At 50.3% G+C, this 17,627-nt stretch overlaps 1 protein-coding gene and 1 pseudogene across 2 annotated transcripts in view; one reads left to right on the top strand and one right to left on the bottom strand.

Moving 5' to 3' along the window:
* LOC119172454 (uncharacterized) overlaps positions 1–17,627 on the bottom strand; it is a 184,764-nt gene that overhangs the window by 70,526 nt on the left and 96,611 nt on the right. The window lies entirely within an intron of this gene.
* On the top strand, positions 5,840–7,324 carry LOC142814673 (zinc finger MYM-type protein 1-like; annotated as a pseudogene).

Here is a 17,627-nt window from a genome sequence, read left to right as displayed (position 1 = left end):
CGATCGCTTTCCAGACTACAGTAGGCAGTGGAACCCAGAGCGCACCAGCGGCACGGCCTTGTTTAAGCTTAAACCGCGTAGGCCGCTGCACAAAAGCACGCAGAAATGTGGTTTGGTGTGAAGGGGAGAAAGATTCGTTCTGCCAGCCTCAAGGACCCCACAACCCGCAAAAGACTTAAAAAATGCTGGCCGTGGACAGTGGGAAGGAAAAGCGCACGTGGCCGTTCGGAGCAAAAAAAGTTAACCTCTGAAACAAAATTGTCATGCAAAACAAGAAAACGAACAAACCTATCAACTACATTTTAGAGAAACAATACTTCCAACTGTTCATCTCCTCTTGCTGAAGTTCGCGGATATTTATTTGTAAGATAGAAATGTGGTGTTTGAAGGGTCACAGCTTATGTACAACGCTGTATACCAGTTTCCTTTATTTCACGAGTTACACGTGGCATGATTGGGTCGCAAATCGGCCAAAGTGCGTGTATGTAGGCTCTGCGCAGTTCCGATTAAAGTTGATATAGGTGACATAAAGGCACGTGCTGGCTCCGGAGACTGCGCCATGCGCATTATTGCAAAACTGTGCGCGATGGGAAACGCCTGCAATGCATTGTAAGCTTTAATTAATACGCATTATTTTATTATTATTTGCTGTTCGATAAAATAACTTAACGGGCGCTTTAGAGCATGTGGACCAAACTAGGTGATATAATAAAGGCACATGCTGGCTCCAGATACTGCGCGTACTTAACAAAGCAGCTCTCCGCGCGATGGGAGGCACCTTCAATGCACTATGAGCTACATCGGCCAGACAGGGCGCTGCCTCAATGGCCGACTCAGGGAACACGAAAGAAATCTTAACAATAACGAGAGAAGTCATCTTGTTGACCACTGCGCGGCGTGCTCGAATTGTGAACCACGGTTCCGCTGCGCAAAAATCCTTGGCAGAAGTAGGCAAAAAAACGGCCCGTGAAACCTTAGAAGCGTTTTTCATTATAAAAGCAGGTGAGGATTGTCTCAGCGACACTTCCATTGCGCTGTACAAAGCCGAAATTCAATTTCTGACGCGCCTTGTTTGAACGTTTTTTCTGTTTCCTGTTCTAAGGATCGCTGTGACGATGCGCCTGCGCAGCTTGCAGGTATATATACTTGTTGATCTGCGTTCAATAAATCAGTTGTTAGTTTGCGCCTGTGCTCGTCTCTTCTTCCCTTGTGTTGTGTGGTAGCGCTTTTACGATGTATTCCATGGCTTTAATTACAGCCCGTTATTTCGGTACCGAATGTTGCTGATAGGGTTTTTTTAATACAATTCACAAAAGTTTGTGAACGGCGCAGCAATTTTTCGGCGCAAAATTGCGTAATGCTCTGGGAAAAGCTAGGAATACATTCCTGATTAAGGCAACTCTATTCACTAAACAACGCGCATCGGACGCGATAGGAGGTAGCTTCAACGCGCTATGAGCTTTAAGTACAGCCAGTGTATTGCGATGCGTAATTTTGGCGATTACATGAAGTTTCTTAATAGAGTTCAAATAACTCCATGAACGGCGCAGCATTTTATTGTTTTTTGCAATGCCCTGGAGAAGTGTAGGAATGCATTCATAATTAAGGCAACTTTATTCACTAAATAACGGCGCGCGTAGCGCTCATGGTTTGGCAAGGTTCTCCAGTAGTCATCGGCGGCCCAGCGCAAAATGAGAAGCGCCGTGAAAGAGAGAGCGGTTCGGGCGGCCAAACGCGCACAGCGCAAAAGCCAAAACCGCGTACGAAGCAGCGGCCAAAACGGCCAAGATCCGAAGCGGCGCCGGCGCCGTTGCTATGGCGTGACATCACAGCGTCCGTCGGCTCAAGTAGCCAATCAGCTCTCGCCGCCAGTTGCTAGCTCTGCTCCTACTAGGTTTTCAATATATGCTGCCCGGAAAGCTTACCCAAGGGATGCGGTATCAAAATAAAGTATCAAATTATTGGAAATTTCTGATCACAGGCTATTACCCTCTCGCCTGTGATAAACAGGCACTTGAAATACAGTGCGAACAGGCACGATAAGAAAAGAAATGACTCTGACTGATAGTAGATTGAAACAAGAAAGTCCACAGTTTGTAGTTTGCTCTGCTTGTGTGAAGCAACAAGCTCGTGCGAGATCCTCTTTTCGAGGCGCGCCTTCCCCTCACACACCACTACCGCAGAGAATAAGCTTCGCCCTGCTGGGGTAACGAGCGCTGGGGAACCTTAGACAGGGTGCACGTGCAGTGGCGTAGCCAGGGGGTGGCACATTAGGCCTGTGACCCCCCTCCCTCCAAAAATGCCATCGCATACAGGGCACAAAACAAAACGACGCTCGACCACGTCTGCCTGGCCGGCCCCAACTTCGAATCCAGGTAGTAACTCCCCCCCCTCACCTTAAACAAATTTCTGCCTGCGTGCCTGTGCACGTGTCGCCATAAGCAGGCTAGAACACAGGAGCAGCAAGCAGCGTGGGCTCAAAACCGTAGACGTTCATATACGGAGCCGGTTTCGATACCTTGTCATGTGAAGTTTAACCTTGGACATAGGGAGATCGCAGCCGCCCACGTACGTTTCTTTGCATATTCTGCAGGTGCAGTTGGGAGTACAATGGAACACCAGAGCGTGCGTACGCTGGCGGCTGGGGGTCCCTAGCACTAAATCTAGAACACACAACACGCGGATATGCGTGTCGTCTTTAGGCGATGCCAAAGCGGCACGTAAAAAAAAAAAAAAAAGTGGACAAACTGCCGTGGTATTCCATTCGTTTGCTAGCTCTCGCGGTGTAAGACACACACTTTTTTCTTATTTTCTTACACTGTGCTCGCTTCCAAGCAGTGTTCGTGTCACGCATAGGCGTACGCAGGGTTCCCCTTCAGAAGGGGCGAAGGTTTGTCGCAGTGCCACCCCTCCCTCTTATGTCAATGCATGGGGCTGACTTGGCACTCCCCCCCAGTCGCAGCCTCTATTATATCAATGTGCAGACCTGACAGCGCCCCCCCTGCCCCTCGTCGTGAGAGAGAAGACCCGAGAAGTTTGTCCGCCGACGTCAACGCTTCCCTGCCGGAAAAAGCGTACAGCATCCGCTCCCTTTGGTTCCCGCGTATACTTGTGAAGTGCGCGCTGCACGTGAAACAGCCCTCGTTCCGCCATGTCAACGCGACAAAGAGGAGGGAATCATAGCTGTGTCGTCAACTGTGACAATGGCCTTGTAAACACGAAGGGATCGACTTCAACATTCCCAAACAGAAAAAGCAGGCGACAAGCATGGATCGCAATAGTGCGCCGAGACAAGTAAATTTTTTTATAAAAATGAGCACGTGCACGATGCATTTAACCTGACAGGAGTTTATTCTTGCGTCACCACTCCTCTAAGCTTTCGAGTTACATGGAGATACATATCTGCATCTTAAAAGCGCAAATTGCCATATTACTTTCAACTTCCGTCTTTTCAGCACTGTCAAAAAATTGGGAAGACATGTTTATGCTGGTACTGTAATTCGATATTGTAGTAGTTGAAGTTGTGTACACATGTGGTATTTGTGATGTGTGATTATATATTTTTTTATATCTAAGCAGCGCCGATGGAAGAATGTGGTTGCCAAAAGCTTCGACAATGATTTGTAGCAGCCATTTTGTGGAAAACTGCAAAGTGACTCAAGCGAGCACACTTCTTATGTACTGACGATAGTTCCAGCGGCTTACAGGAAACGGGCATCTCTTGCAGAAACGGCGCAGAGGTATGATAAGCAGCGAAGCGCATAACTGACTATGCATTTTAAAGCATTCTCTTTAGACTGTTGATTGCAAAATTTACGCTCAGCGAAAATTTGTTCCGCGCACGTGCAATTATCAAGTAAAGCTAAAATAAAAGGGTATTTATCATAAACGTGACCCCTTCATACCGCCACGTTTTAAGGGTAAGATTGGAACGCGGTTAGTAACAAGGACATTTGTCTATGCAACAAGCGCGCCCGCCCTGTCTATGTGTTTTCTTCATTTGCAGTATGGTCGTGATTTTGGCACGAAATTGACTATTTAATTGAGACATGTACCAACTAGCCAAACAACGAGTACAACAAGCGCATTGCTCTTTGGATACCTTTCATTAAATGTAATAATGATTCAAGCAACGGACTACGCACAATGTTTGATAAATAAATTTCCATACATAGCTATCTCCGTGCAGTTCTCGTATGACATATTTCTGTGCACACCAGATGGTCGCAATCGCTAGTTTTTTTTTTTTTTAATGAGGCATTTTGCCATCGCACATGTTTTTATAGAGTTTGATTATGGCGTTGTCTGCTACCACTTGCTCCGCATCTGCTACATGGCTGAGCAGATCGCTGACCTTTCACCAAATTGCTGCCACGAAAAAAATCTTAAATTGCGGCGATCTTAAATGCGCAAAGCGTGTACATCCTAACCGCGCACGAGGCGAAACTCTCAAAAACACGTGCAGAACGCGTGTAGTGTGGGAGCAAAGGAACAGGTTTTTTAAAGACAGGTCAAAGGGAACATTGGAGAGGTCAACATTCTTTAACGAGTTTTGCCCCCCATTCAACGGCAGCGGCCGACCCCGCAGCGCCCTCTACGGCATGGGTCTCCCCTGCCATCCCTCCAACGTTCAGTCTACATTGGGTTGTCTCAGTATGTCACAGAAAAGGTCTATTGCCAACTTTTTTTCGCCTTCGAGCAAGCGGGCCAAGCAAAAAGCCGTCTCCCCCGAGCTTTTTGCTTCCACAGCAGAAGATTCGGAGACGCTTCAGGAACAAGAAAATGCTCAGTGCTTTGTTTCAATTCCGCTTGAAGAGACTGTGCGTAGCATCGCGTCTGACGATGCTTGCCCGTCCTCGTCAGGGCACATGGACCGCGAATGTGATGACCTTTCCGCATCGTGTGCAGCAAGACATCAACCTGATTCTGCGACAGAATTCACCGCCTCTGATGTGGATGTCGACCACGCAGGCCAGTTGGACATTTCGAAATTCAAGACAGAGCAACCCACACAGCCAATACTGAACCCATTTCCATCTAAGTACGGCAAATTGAGCAGAAGCTTCAACTCAAACTGGTACCGCCTATTTCCTTGGTTGGAGTACAGCGCGCAGGCTGACGCAGCTTTCTGTTACCCTTGCAGAATGTTTTCAACTGGTGACAATGAGAAATCTGCATTTGTCAATGGTGGATACAGTCATTGGAAAAATGCCCTAGAAAGAGACGGTGGCTTCAGGAAGCACGAAAACTCACTCGTGCATAAGACTTGCCAGGCATCGTGGGTTTCCTTCACGCAGATGAAGGCGGGAGGACAAAGCAGGTCGGTTGCAACACATCTCAGCGACGCGTACTCCAGGGAGGCGCAGGAAAATCACCTCTATATAGCAAGAGTTGCCGATATATTGCGATTTACTGCCGTTCAGGGAATCTCTCAGAGGGCCCACGATGAAAGTGCCAGAAGTGAAAACAAAGGAAACTTCGTTGAGCTCTTGAACTTGTTTGCTAAATATGATGCCATTATAGGAAAGAAACTGAATGGTGGAGCAGCGAATGCGAAGTACGTTCATCACTCGATACAAGACCAGATCCTCGAAATTCTCAGCCACATCACATTAACAAGTATAAAGGAAGAGATGAAAAGCTCCCAGTGCTTTGCACTTATCGTCAATGAAACCAAGGATCTAAGTAAGACGGAACAGTTGTCAGTGGTAGTAAGGTACTACCTCAATGGGGCTGTCTTTGAGAGGTTCCTTGGATTCCGCAACGCTGAGCAATTGAATGCTAAGTCGCTCCTGAGCTACGTCAAGAAAACGCTGAATCGCTGCGGCATTGATTCTCAACTGTGCATTGCTCAAACATACGATGGTGCAAGTGTCATGAGCGGTACGTCACGAGGCGTCCAGGCACTATTATGGCAGGAAGTGCCGCAGGCAGTGTACGTACACTGCATGAACCACCATCTCAATCTTGTCATCGTGGATGTCTGCAAGGCGATAAAACCGGTGAGAGATTTTTTCTCTCTTTTGGAAAGCCTTTATGTATTCCTAAGTGGATCTGCAGTTCACTCCCTGTATGTAGATGTTCAAAAAAGGTTGTCTTTGCCTGTGACAGAGCTGCAGCGTCTCAGCGATACACGATGGGCCTGCCAGATAATGGCTTGCACAGCTGCCATGAAAAGCTTTCCTGCCATTCTTGTATGCCTCAGCGAAGTCATCGCTACAAACAGCAGGCGGGCAACGGAAGCGGGGGTCTGCTGGAGCAAATGAACTTCTCTTTTCTTTTCCATTTAAGGCTATTCACCAAGCTACTCAGCCGCCTTAAGGTTTTTTCGGACATATTACAAAGTAAAGACTGCATGCCTCATGTCAGGCATGCCTCATGGCGCACACTGTCATTGACGAGTTATCTGAAATCAGAAATTCGCAGAGCGCGTTTGACACTGTGTGGGAGCAAACCTGCACTATTCCTGAGGAAAACGGGGTCCCCCAAAGGAAAAAGCAGAGAACGAAGCGCCTTCCGCTCCATTTAGAGCAGTTTGTATTAAGTGAAGGACGGCCCGTTGAAGAAGAGTCTCCAGATTCAAAAGAAACTTTCAGAGTCAAAGTTTTTCTGCCCGTTTTGGACCACCTCATTGTGGAACTGACTAGGCGATTTGCGGAAAATAATGATGAACTCTGCGGAGTTAGCGCCCTCCACCCTCAAAGTGAGAATTTTATGGACGTCTCCTTGCTCAAGCCTTTCGCTGAGCACTATGCATGCGACATCAACAGCGTTGAAGTTGAATGCAAGTTGGTAATTAAACTTCTTCAGCGCATTGAAGCCGAAAGGAAGTGCAAGATAGAAACATTGCTGCAATTGGTCACCGTCTTGGAAGAGTATAAGTTAGCCTTTCACGAACTGCACAAGCTAAGTGTTATCACCGTGACGATACCGGTATCATCATCTTCTTGCGAGCGCACATTTTCGTGCCTTCGAAGACTGAAGACTTATCTTCGCAGCAAAATGACTAACAACCGTCTGAGCGACCTAGCTGTGCTTGCGGTAGAACGGTCTCTAGCCAATAAGATAGACCTTCAGCGTGTTGTTGACATGTTCGATGCTGCACACAATAATCGGCATATACGTCTGCACTAGTATGCTGGTAAATGAAACTCTACAGTACCTTTGCGGCGCTTTCATAGGAAAAATGTTCGGGCACGGAAACCCGCTTCGCCATCGAATAATTCCGGCCGTTTTTCCTCGCTTTCAAACAAACTGCAAAAGGTGCCCCGCTTGTCTGAGGCCACGTCGGTGCCCCGCTTGTGTGGTGAACAGTGCCTAGTAGGAGAGCTAACACGTTTGTGAAAACTGGTGTACTGTTTAGTCAGATGTGAAATGACTTACCTGCCTATGCGTGATCCAGTTTTACAAATCTATGCCCTTCATTTGTTTATTCTTTTGCTACATTGCTTCTTTTTTATTTTCCCATTTCCAACGTTTAGCAACACCAGCAGGCGCAAGAACAGCGTTTTAACATTTTGTAATCTGGCGCATCATTACGAAACTTGGAATTGATATGAACATTACTTAGTGGTGTTAGTTATCTCTGATGCTCTGAAATGACTCTTTCGAAGCTATCTTGTGATCTAGTTAACACATATTTTTTGTTGCTGCTGGTTACCAAGCTTAATTTCTTTTATTTGGTACTGCATTTTGTATATCGGTTGTTTGACAAACTGTATCAATTTTCATTTTACTAGCAATACAACTGCTGTGTAAACATGCTAAATATTAAGTTGTATCCTACTGCGTTGCTCGAATATCTTACTTACACTGGTGTGTTTAGAACCTGGGCCTTTAGCCCAGCCAAACGGTTTCAGCCACCGACTACTTGGTGTCCTCTTGTGTTTTCGGAAGATTGTGGTGAAAGATTGTGGTATTTCGTGACTAAGCAGCACTTGCGTGCAGCAAATAAAGCAGTTGCAGGTGAGCTAATAGATAGCTATCCTTGGCGAGATTGCAGTGAACTGCGCATAGCTGTAGATACAGCTACAGTGTACTAGACAGCAAACACAGCAAAGCAGCATAGCGGCGTCAAATCGGTCGACGCTGATGACGTAGCTGACATCGTGACACGCAGGCTTGACAAGTTCTAGGAGGCGTTGCTTCGGCTCGACTTCTCCCAGAGGCTTGGCTGGCTACCTCCGACTACATCACAGCTGCGCCCAACTTCTCAAGTTGCTATCCTTCTGGTCATATTATCAAGGAAGCTATAGATCAGCTGTTTTTCGCCCAGCTAATCCCATTCTAACCCGTATAAAGCTAGCGCCTAGGTGATTTCTTTTGTAAGAGTGTAAGAGTTGATTTAGATCAAGAGAAAATCTTTCAGATAATATATTACGTTGAACTCACCTAAGCAGAACAATACGCATGTTTATTGGCGTGTTGAGCTACTGAACGAAGCGTAGGTGACATGTAACAGGACATATCGTAGACTTCCATCGAAGAAGTTGGGCGTTTATAAAAGAAGAAACGGGGAAGAGAGTAAGACAGTGAAAATACAACGCATAGGCTCCCCACTTGCTTGCCCCCCCCCCCCCCCCCCCGGAGGAACTCACTTTTCGTGGTTGCCCCCCCCCCCCAGTAAAAACATCCTGGCGCCGCCCCTGCCAGGCAGGTGATCGAAGACCTCGTCTTTCAAAAGAGCTGATGTTGGAGAGAACCGGACTCAAGTTCCAAAGAGGAAGACAAGAGGTTTAATTATATTTGTACAGAATGAAAGTTGGTTCTAGATCTTTCCTCTCAGGCATCGGCTCGCGTTTTATCCCCCTCAAAATCCCCAGAGTCCAGGTCTAGAGAAACCGGGGACGACGTCTTTTACCAATCAGCTGGCGAGTCCCACTTGTCCCTCTGTTGACCCCACCCCCAACGCGCGCGAGCGCGCGCGTGCGCACACGCACGCTCGCATGCACACACACACACACACACACACACACACACACACACACTTGAAATATTCTCGCGAAATCGTGTCTTCGCGGAAAACATGCCTCCAGCATGCTGGATGCGATGAGTGCGTCTTCTGGGAGCTCGATGACCACCCGCGGTGTCAACTGGCGGCCGCAGGCCCGGTTCGCCCCTCACCCCAGAGCATAGGTCTGGGCAGCTGGTGCGGATCCGTGCGCAGGCATCCTGTCAGCCAGTGACACATAGCCGCAGTCTGAGGCCCCACTTCCACGTATTTGGGCGCTCGGCGTCGTGGCCTTAATTGGGGAACGGAGGTTCGAAGAGTTGCATTTTAGCTCCTCACCAGTGACAATGGTGTGCTTCTGAGACGTCTTCGACCACTCGCGCGAAACTGCAGAGCGCGCCTTGGCGCCTTTCTTCTTGCTGCAAAGTGCACAAGGCTGCCTGCTTTGTTCGGTTCCGGCGTCCCGCAGCGATGGGGGGTCCGGCGATTGTAACAGCGCTTCAGGCACGTGTGCACAGACGGCTCACATATATCAAATCTGTCGGCAAGGGAGTACGTACTCGACTGGCTACCGAGGTAGCTCAGGACAACCAGGCAAGTCTTGTCTTCAATAATCCATGGGTGACCACCACGAGAATCTGAGGAGAGCGAAAACGTCTGGTAGCAGGCAGTGAGATCTTTGGACGCTTCACGTGACAGCTGAAACATCCGTATAATATCGAAACCAAAATACCGGTCAATAACGTCCTCACAATTCCTTGGCATGCTATTTCAGTCCAATCTCGCTGATTTCATCGCTATTGCAGCAACTAAGTCGTCATACTCTTCGTCGCTGTCAGAATCGATCAGCTCCACAACGACTTGAACGACAGTTGAAAGCAAGCCACAGTAAATTTTCGTACAGAAAAGTGACAGGTGGGAGAATGTTAATTCACGCACGAAAACGGCACACAGGGACGCACATCATGCACACTCGGCGCACTCGCGCGCTTGTTTGGAACACTGAAGAAGACTTGGCACAACAACTGCACTTCGGCATTCAATTCTGCGTGGCGCTGCTATCCGGTTGGGTCGGCACCGCTGCTGCTCTCCTGAACTAGCCACACACCAATCGTGAACTTCTCGGGCACCACCCTGAACTGGTTCACAATGGTGCAGTCGAATCGAATGGACTTTCTGTTTACCCGCTTCATGAACCCCCATGGGGCAGAGTTACACTACTCTGAAGCTTGGAGAGCTGAAGGTAACGGACTGATTGAGCCAAGCAATGGCTCATTGTTACCCGTGCTCAGTAAGGCACCCCCAGAAAATCAGTCATGATGAGTTTTTCAGTCGGCTCATGAATAGCACCTCCACTCAGTGATCTACTATTGGCGAAATTGGGCAATAAACTGCAGAAGTTAGAGGGCATGCATGTCGTCAAAGTATTCAGATACGTGGATGACTTCTTGGTTCTTCTGAATTAAAACCCTCTTATGTTCCACTCGATTGCGGCTCATACAATAGGCATGTTCGAAGATTGTTTAAAGCCTCTTGTGTTGACACATAAAATGCCTGAGAATGACAACTTACGCTTTTTAGATTTAAGACTGTTTTTTAGCACACAGCACATTTGTTGGTTTTATGAACCACGTGCACAAAAACCTTTACTTCCTTTTTATTACGCTCACAGCAAGTTAGTTAAGCAAGGCATAGCACCAACCTGTCTTGAGAATGCCTTAAATAGGTAATGCGTTCCCAACATCTCTGCGAGCTTCAAAGCTCAAGTTTCCCAGCTTAAGGCTTCGGGTTTTCCTGAGGCGTTTATTGCTTCCATTGCTGAGAATATCCTGTGGACTAATACGGTAGAGCAGAGGCAGCGACAGGATCTGAGCAACACTGATACAGAGCGTGAAAGAATAGCAGTGATTCCATACGAACACCACATATCACACAGGCTCAAGAAAATCGGAAAACGAGTTGGAGTTTGTGTGCTGTTCAGTGCACCGTTTAAATTAATCAGCCTCACCAAATCTACCAATCGTTGTTAATGTAGATGTCGCCACCCTTCAGTCATTTAGTTCGGCTGCCACTAGCATGTGGCGCCCCTGAGATTGTATATATTCTACCCCGAATAAAGTGGGGGGGCCTTTTTCGTTAGCTGAGCAGCTGTTGTGTGTATCGTCTCTCTCCGCGGGCACGGGCTGCTTGTGCTCCGGCACGCTCGCGCGGGATTAGTCACAAGACATGGTGTCAGAAGTGGCTGCGTAACGCCCCCTCATCGCGAACTCGCCCGTACCGCACGACGATGGCCCTCGACGGAGTGGCGCCGAAAAAGCTCAGCCTCAACCTCCAGCCGCCCGCACCGTTCGACTTTGTGAACCCGGGAACCTGGCCAGCATGGCTCAGCCGCTACGAGGACTACGCTGTCGTTTCCGGCCTGACTCAAGCATCCGGCGACATGCAGGTACGCTCGTTGTTGTACTGCATGGGGCCGGAGGCCCGCCCACTTCTTGAGACGTTCTCGCTCGACACCGCATCACTCGCCTCATTTCAAGCGGTTGCCGCCAGCTTCACCGACCACTTCGTGCATCCGGCGAATGAACTGTACGAGTCGTCGCGTTTTCACCGGCGTGTTCAGTTACCCGACGAGAGCGTCGACGCCTACTACGCCGAACTGTGTAGAATGGTGAAGCAGTGCAACTATCCGTCAGCTGAGGTGGAGCAAAGGCTTGTACGCGATAGATTCGTCGTCGGCCTCCGCGACTCGCGCCTTTCGGACCAGCTTTGCCGGAACGCGAAGTTGACGCTCAAAGAAGCATGGATGCAGGCCCGTCAATCAGAAGACGCCGACAAAGAAAAAACGTTGCCTCAAAACTGCGCAGAGCACTCCCGCGAGCTACACCTCGACGCCGTACGAGATAAGAAGTTCGCCTCTCGCCGCCGCAACTACGATAAGCGGCCTTCGCCCCCGCGGAAAGCAGAGCGCTCCTGCCAGCTGTCAACATGTGAATTCTGCGGCCGCGCGCCACATCCACGTTCTAACCGCCCTGCTCGAAACTCCGCCTGCAACTTCTGCAAAAAGAAAGGACACTTTGCGGAAGTGTGCCACGCGCGGCAGGCAAAACAGAAGCTCGGCTCCATTCAGCTACACGCTGTCGGGACGCTCGCCGCGGCAAAGTTCGTCGACATCACCGTTGACAACTACACAGCGCAGTTCAAGGTCGATTCCGGAGCCGAGGTGTCCGCCGTTCCGAGCGACTTCCCTGCATTGCCGGCCAAGCTCGACCCCGTCAACAGCCTGCTCACCGGACCTGGCGGTCAGCCGCTGCGCGTGCTGGGTTCGTACATGGCGAGACTACGGTGGCACGAGGAAATGAGCTCTCAGCGCTTGTACGTGATCCAGTCTCTCACCGTACCTCTTCTTGGACTGCCGGCGCTTCAAGCTCTGAAAGTTATAAAGTTTCTCGACGAACTTCAGACTCCAAAAGCAACATTGCGTGCTGAGCTCTTCCAGGGATTGGGCACCCTCAAGGACGAGTACACTATCTTTCTGAGATCTGGCGCTGTACCCTTCTCCCTAAGTGTGCCTCGCAGGATTCCCATCCCGCTACTCGGGGTCGTCCGTCACGAGCTTGACAAACTGGAGGAAGGAGGCGTGATCCGCAGGGTCGACAACCCAACCCCGTGGTGCTCTGGTCTCGTTGTAGTACGGAAAGCCGATGGTTCCTACCGGCTGTGCGTTGACTTGACTCAGCTGAACAAGGTTGTCCTTCGGGAACACCACATCCTACCAACGGTAGAGCAAGCCCTTGTCCTCCTTGGCGACGCAACAGTTTTCTCCAAGCTGGATGCAACAGCCAGTTTTCATCAGGTTAAACTATCCGCAGACTCCCAAGAGCTCACAACGTTCATCACCCCATTTGGCCGATACTGCTTCTGCCGGCTCCCCTTTGGCATCACCTCCGCGCCGGAGTACTTCCAAAAACAGATGGCCAGGATCCTGGAGGGCCAAGAAGGAGTCGCCAATATGATAGACGACATTCTGGTCTTTGGGCACACCCGCGAGGAGCACGATGCCAGACTGAACCAGGTGCTGTCTCGCCTTGCAAAAGCAGGCACCATGTTGAACCAAGACAAGTGTCGTTTTGGTGTTTCCGAAGTCTCCTTCCTAGGAGTCATCGTTTCAGCACAAGGCATCAGGCCAAGTCCAGACAAGGTCGAAGCAATCAAAGCCATGGAGGCTCCAACCGACATCGCAGGTGTCCGGCGACTGCTCGGAATGGTGAACCATCTTGCCTGGTTTTCGCCTTGCATCTCAGAGGTCACAGCTCCCATCAGAGCACTTCTAAACAAGTCTGCGAGTTGGGTGTGGCAGCAGGAACAAAATGCTGCATTCGAGAAAATCAAGGAACTCCTGACATCAGACCGTTGCATGGCCAAGTACCATCCATCATACGCCACCACAGTTTCGGCTGACGCAAGCTCATTCGGACTGGGCGCAGTCTTGCTGCAGACAAAGCCCTCTGGAGAGCGCCGCCCAGTTCCGTTTGCTTCGAGATCAATGACCGAGACAGAGCAGCGTTACAGCCAGATAGAAAAGGAAGCGTTGGCAACAACATGGGCTATCCAACGGTTTGACGAATTCGTCCGCGGCATCACCTTTGATGTTTAGACAGTTCACCTACCACTCGTTTCTCTTTTCGGCAAGATGGAGCTGGACATGGTGCCGCCTCGCATACAGAGGCTCAGTTTAAAGACCATGCGATACCACTTCCGAATGCTCCACGTGCTATTAAAGCTGTTAGCTACGGCAGATACCTTGTCAGCATCACCCAAAAGGCGTCCCTCCCCTTGGACACCGTGAAATTGTTTGTAGCTCAAGTGGTCAGCGGCATGTCAGAAGCCTTGCCACTAAGCCCAGAGGACGTGCGGCAAGCACAAGAGTCCGATGCCGAATGCAGAGCCCTCACCTCCTTCTGCCAGAATGGTTGGCCACAGAAGTCCAAACTGCCACTGCACCTCTCCAAGTATGCCTCAGCAGCAGATGAGCTCTCTGTCTGCGACGGTGTTCTACTGAAAGGCGCCAGGATGCTCATCCCGCATTCTCTTCGGCCGGCTGTTTTGACGCTGTTGCACGAAGGACACCAAGGCATCAACAGGACGAAAGCTCTTGCTCGAGAGTCCATTTGGTGGCCTGGCATTTCGGCAGACATTACCTCTCTGGTAACTAACTGCGAGCAATGTGCTTCCACTCGGGTGAACCTTGCAGAGCCCCTGGTCTCCCCGGTCCTACCTGGACGTCCCTGGGAACTTGTCGGTATGGACCTGTTCCACCTCCGCAGCCAGACATTCATCTTGGTGGTGGACTACTACTCCAGGTACCCTGAACTTGTAACCTTGAGGAGCACAACGGCTCAGGCAGTCATCGACGTTCTCAAAAGCATCTTTGCCCTGCATGGGATTCCGCAAGAAGTCAGATCAGACAACGGTCCACCGTTCTCTTCACGCGAGTTTGCAGCATTGGCGACATCTTACGGCTTTGACCACGTCACCAGCAGCCCGCACTATGCGCAATCGAATGGAGAGGCGGAGAGAATGGTCAGGACCATCAAGGAGTTGTTTCGCAAAGCAACAGACCCTCATCTGGCCTTGCTCAGCTACCGGGACTCCCCCAGGGTCAATGGCTACAGCCCGGCCCAGCTCTTGATGGGACGACAACTCCGAACCAAAGTGCCGAAACATGACTCCCAGTTATGTCCTCACTAGCCGTCGAGGAAAGACGTGAGGAGAAAAGATGCAGCCTACAAGCAGAAACAGGCCGCTGACTTTAACAGGCATCACAGAGCTCAAGATCTGTCATCGCTCCGAACAGGCCAGTGTGTCTGGGTACGACCTGATCAGGTCAAAGCTACAGTGCTTAGCCCAGCACGCCGACCACGAAGTTATGTCGTGGAAACGGAGCAGGGTGGCGTCCTACAACGCAACCGGCGTCACCTAGTGCCTTTTGCACCTCCTACGCCAAGGGTGGAACCACCGCCGTCTGAGGAGCAAAAGCCACAGCGAGCACTGCCCCCTCTGGAGCCCCAGCGAACTACTACAGTGCAACCACCCGATTCCCTTGGACTGCCCCCTGCAGACAGTGACCGCAGTGATGGTGTGACACGAACACGTAGTGGCCACCGTGTTGTGCCTCCGAACCGCCTGAACTTGTGATGTGCAGTGTCTGGCGTCCTCCGTCTGGTCTTCAAGGGGAAGGATGTAGAGGTCGCCACCATTCAGTCACTTAGTTCGGCTGCCACTAGCATGTGGCGCCCCTGGGATTGTATATATTCTGCCCCGAATAAAGTGGGGGGGCCTTTTTCGTTAGCCGAGCAGCTGTTGTGCGTATCGTCTCTCTCCGCGGGCACGGGCCGCTCGTGCTCCAGCACGCTCGCGCGGGACCAGTCACAAGACAGTTTACACCACGCTCAATACTAGCATAGGTACACCCCAAAGCTCCTAGCAGAATTATACCAGCCTGTAAGCAACTCCCGGCACAGATCGCCATTAGGATGTCGAACCACATCGCACTGAAGTTATGGCTAACTGTGAAAATGCACAGCTTCGCAGAAAGTCCATGTATGACAGAACGCAACATCCTCATACATTCAGTATTGGTGATTTTCTGTGGATGTGTCGTTAATAGGCCTGAAACTGTCGCCTCAATCCAATGGCACCTACCAGGTAGTATAATGCCTTACATCCAACACACTTAGGGCATTACTGCTGTGAGCATAAGCACCATACAGCCCACGCAGCCAAGAACAGTGCATGTACTCAGCTGAAACATCATGTGCCCCCATCACCTCCGAAGAGATTTGATGATGCAGCGACATTGTCCTCCCTGACCTGTGATCAGGACTCGCTTTGTTGCTCCCAGCCACGTGAACTGGCCAGGGTTTCACAACCAGCCAGTAGTTCGCCTCCTGGGCAAGGGTATGCCAAACCTTTACCACTAAATGCTAGATGTTCACTGCGGCAATGCGGGCTGCCTACCTCTCAGCAATATTATGAAGTGGAACTGTGACAGTGCTGTGCTTGCACCATTTTTAATTTGGGCTTTTCTGTTGTTAAATGTGGCCTGGAAATTCATCTGGGCAGACGCCATGGTGCGTAAGCCAGTCCACTGGAGAGGCTCTCAATCCCTTCGGCACCCAGTCTGCCAGACGCTGTCAAAGATTTGAGTAATTACCCAGACCATGTGACAAGCGAAGGCGAGTTCCTGACTTTCAACTACGGACCCTTTTGTCGTCTCTTCGAGCAGAAGCGGTGACTGATGGCCTCGGCGACTCATCGGGCGACGGGGAAGCTGGCGTGACCGGCGCCAGAGCTGACGGCGGAGCGGCGCTCTTTTAATCCTCAGTCAAGTAGCCGACCGGCCGACTGCCTAGGCCCGCCAGGCATTGTCCCTGCTGGCCGGAGGATGAGACGTCGTGGCGTCGTGGCGACACGACGAAAGAGGACAACAGGGACGGCGTCTTCCTGGAAGAGACCGCGGCGGCCACCGCAGATCGCCCCGCTAATTGGGTGAGCTGTGCAGCGGACCCTTTGAAGTATGCTGCCAGGATCGTGGGAACTCTCCACTAGCGGCACACACACGACGAGGAAGAGCCCTGCTGGCGCCACCTTGCAGTGCAGTGTTCACAACTCAAAATTGGACGTTCACGTGGACCGTGCATGCTCGTCCCCCTCACCTGTTGTGTGTGTGTGATTGGTGTTCCACTCAGAGCGAAGGAGCCCGACAGGGCTTAAAACGACGCCGCATAGTGCTGGACGTTGCTCTGAACTATGTAACGTTCAACCACCACGCTCGTGGTTTGTGAAACCACCAACCTTTCTTTTCTGTAAATATGTGTAACTAGTGCCATAAACCATGTTTTGTTCTCGTATCGTCCAGTGATCCTCTTTCCTACCCATAACAACTGGTGGCAGCGGTGGGATGCCTTCAGCAACTTCCTCCTCCTTCCGACCCCTAACAACTGGTGGCAGCGGTGGGATGCCATCATCAGCAACTTCCTCCTTCAACCGCAACAACTGGTGGCAGCGGTGGGATGGACCTCGCGACATGGTGCTGTGTTGAGGCGAGTGCTTGGTCCTTGCTTTAACTTTCCAGGTTTCATTGTGTGGGTTTAGTAGAAACTGGATTGTTTGATTTAAAGTTAGAAAGATCACCTAGTCTAAGTTCTGAGTGTGTTTTAGGGATCTCCTACATTTGTGCGAAAGGCAGGACCAAAGACAAAGGGCAATCATGGAGGTATACGCACTGCTAAAAGACGAACTTTTGTACTTATGTAATGACTTAGGTATTGAGGTTGAGGAAGAAATTGGCAGGTCACAAATTGTGAAGCTAATTTTGTAAAACGCCAGTGAGGAGGCGATTAGATACGCGTTACAAGCTTTCAAAAGATGGGCTGAACAAGAACGAGAACGAGAGGAACGGGAACGAGAGGAACAGGAACGGAAATGAAAGGAACGCGAAAGAGAGAAACGGGAACGAGAACGAGAGGAACGGGAAAAAGAAAGAGAATTTGAGTTGCGTAAAATCGCTCTTGAGAATGAAGGCAAACGGATGGCTCAAGCGAGTGGAGGGGCTCCAGAACGAGTGAGCGAGATAGAATCATACCGCATGGATAAAATACTCAAGCCACATCAAGTG

Source organism: Rhipicephalus microplus, chromosome 4 (genome assembly GCF_043290135.1).
Source record: "Rhipicephalus microplus isolate Deutch F79 chromosome 4, USDA_Rmic, whole genome shotgun sequence".
Classification (NCBI taxonomy): domain Eukaryota; kingdom Metazoa; phylum Arthropoda; class Arachnida; order Ixodida; family Ixodidae; genus Rhipicephalus; species Rhipicephalus microplus.
This window is presented reverse-complemented; position numbering and strand designations above follow the sequence as displayed.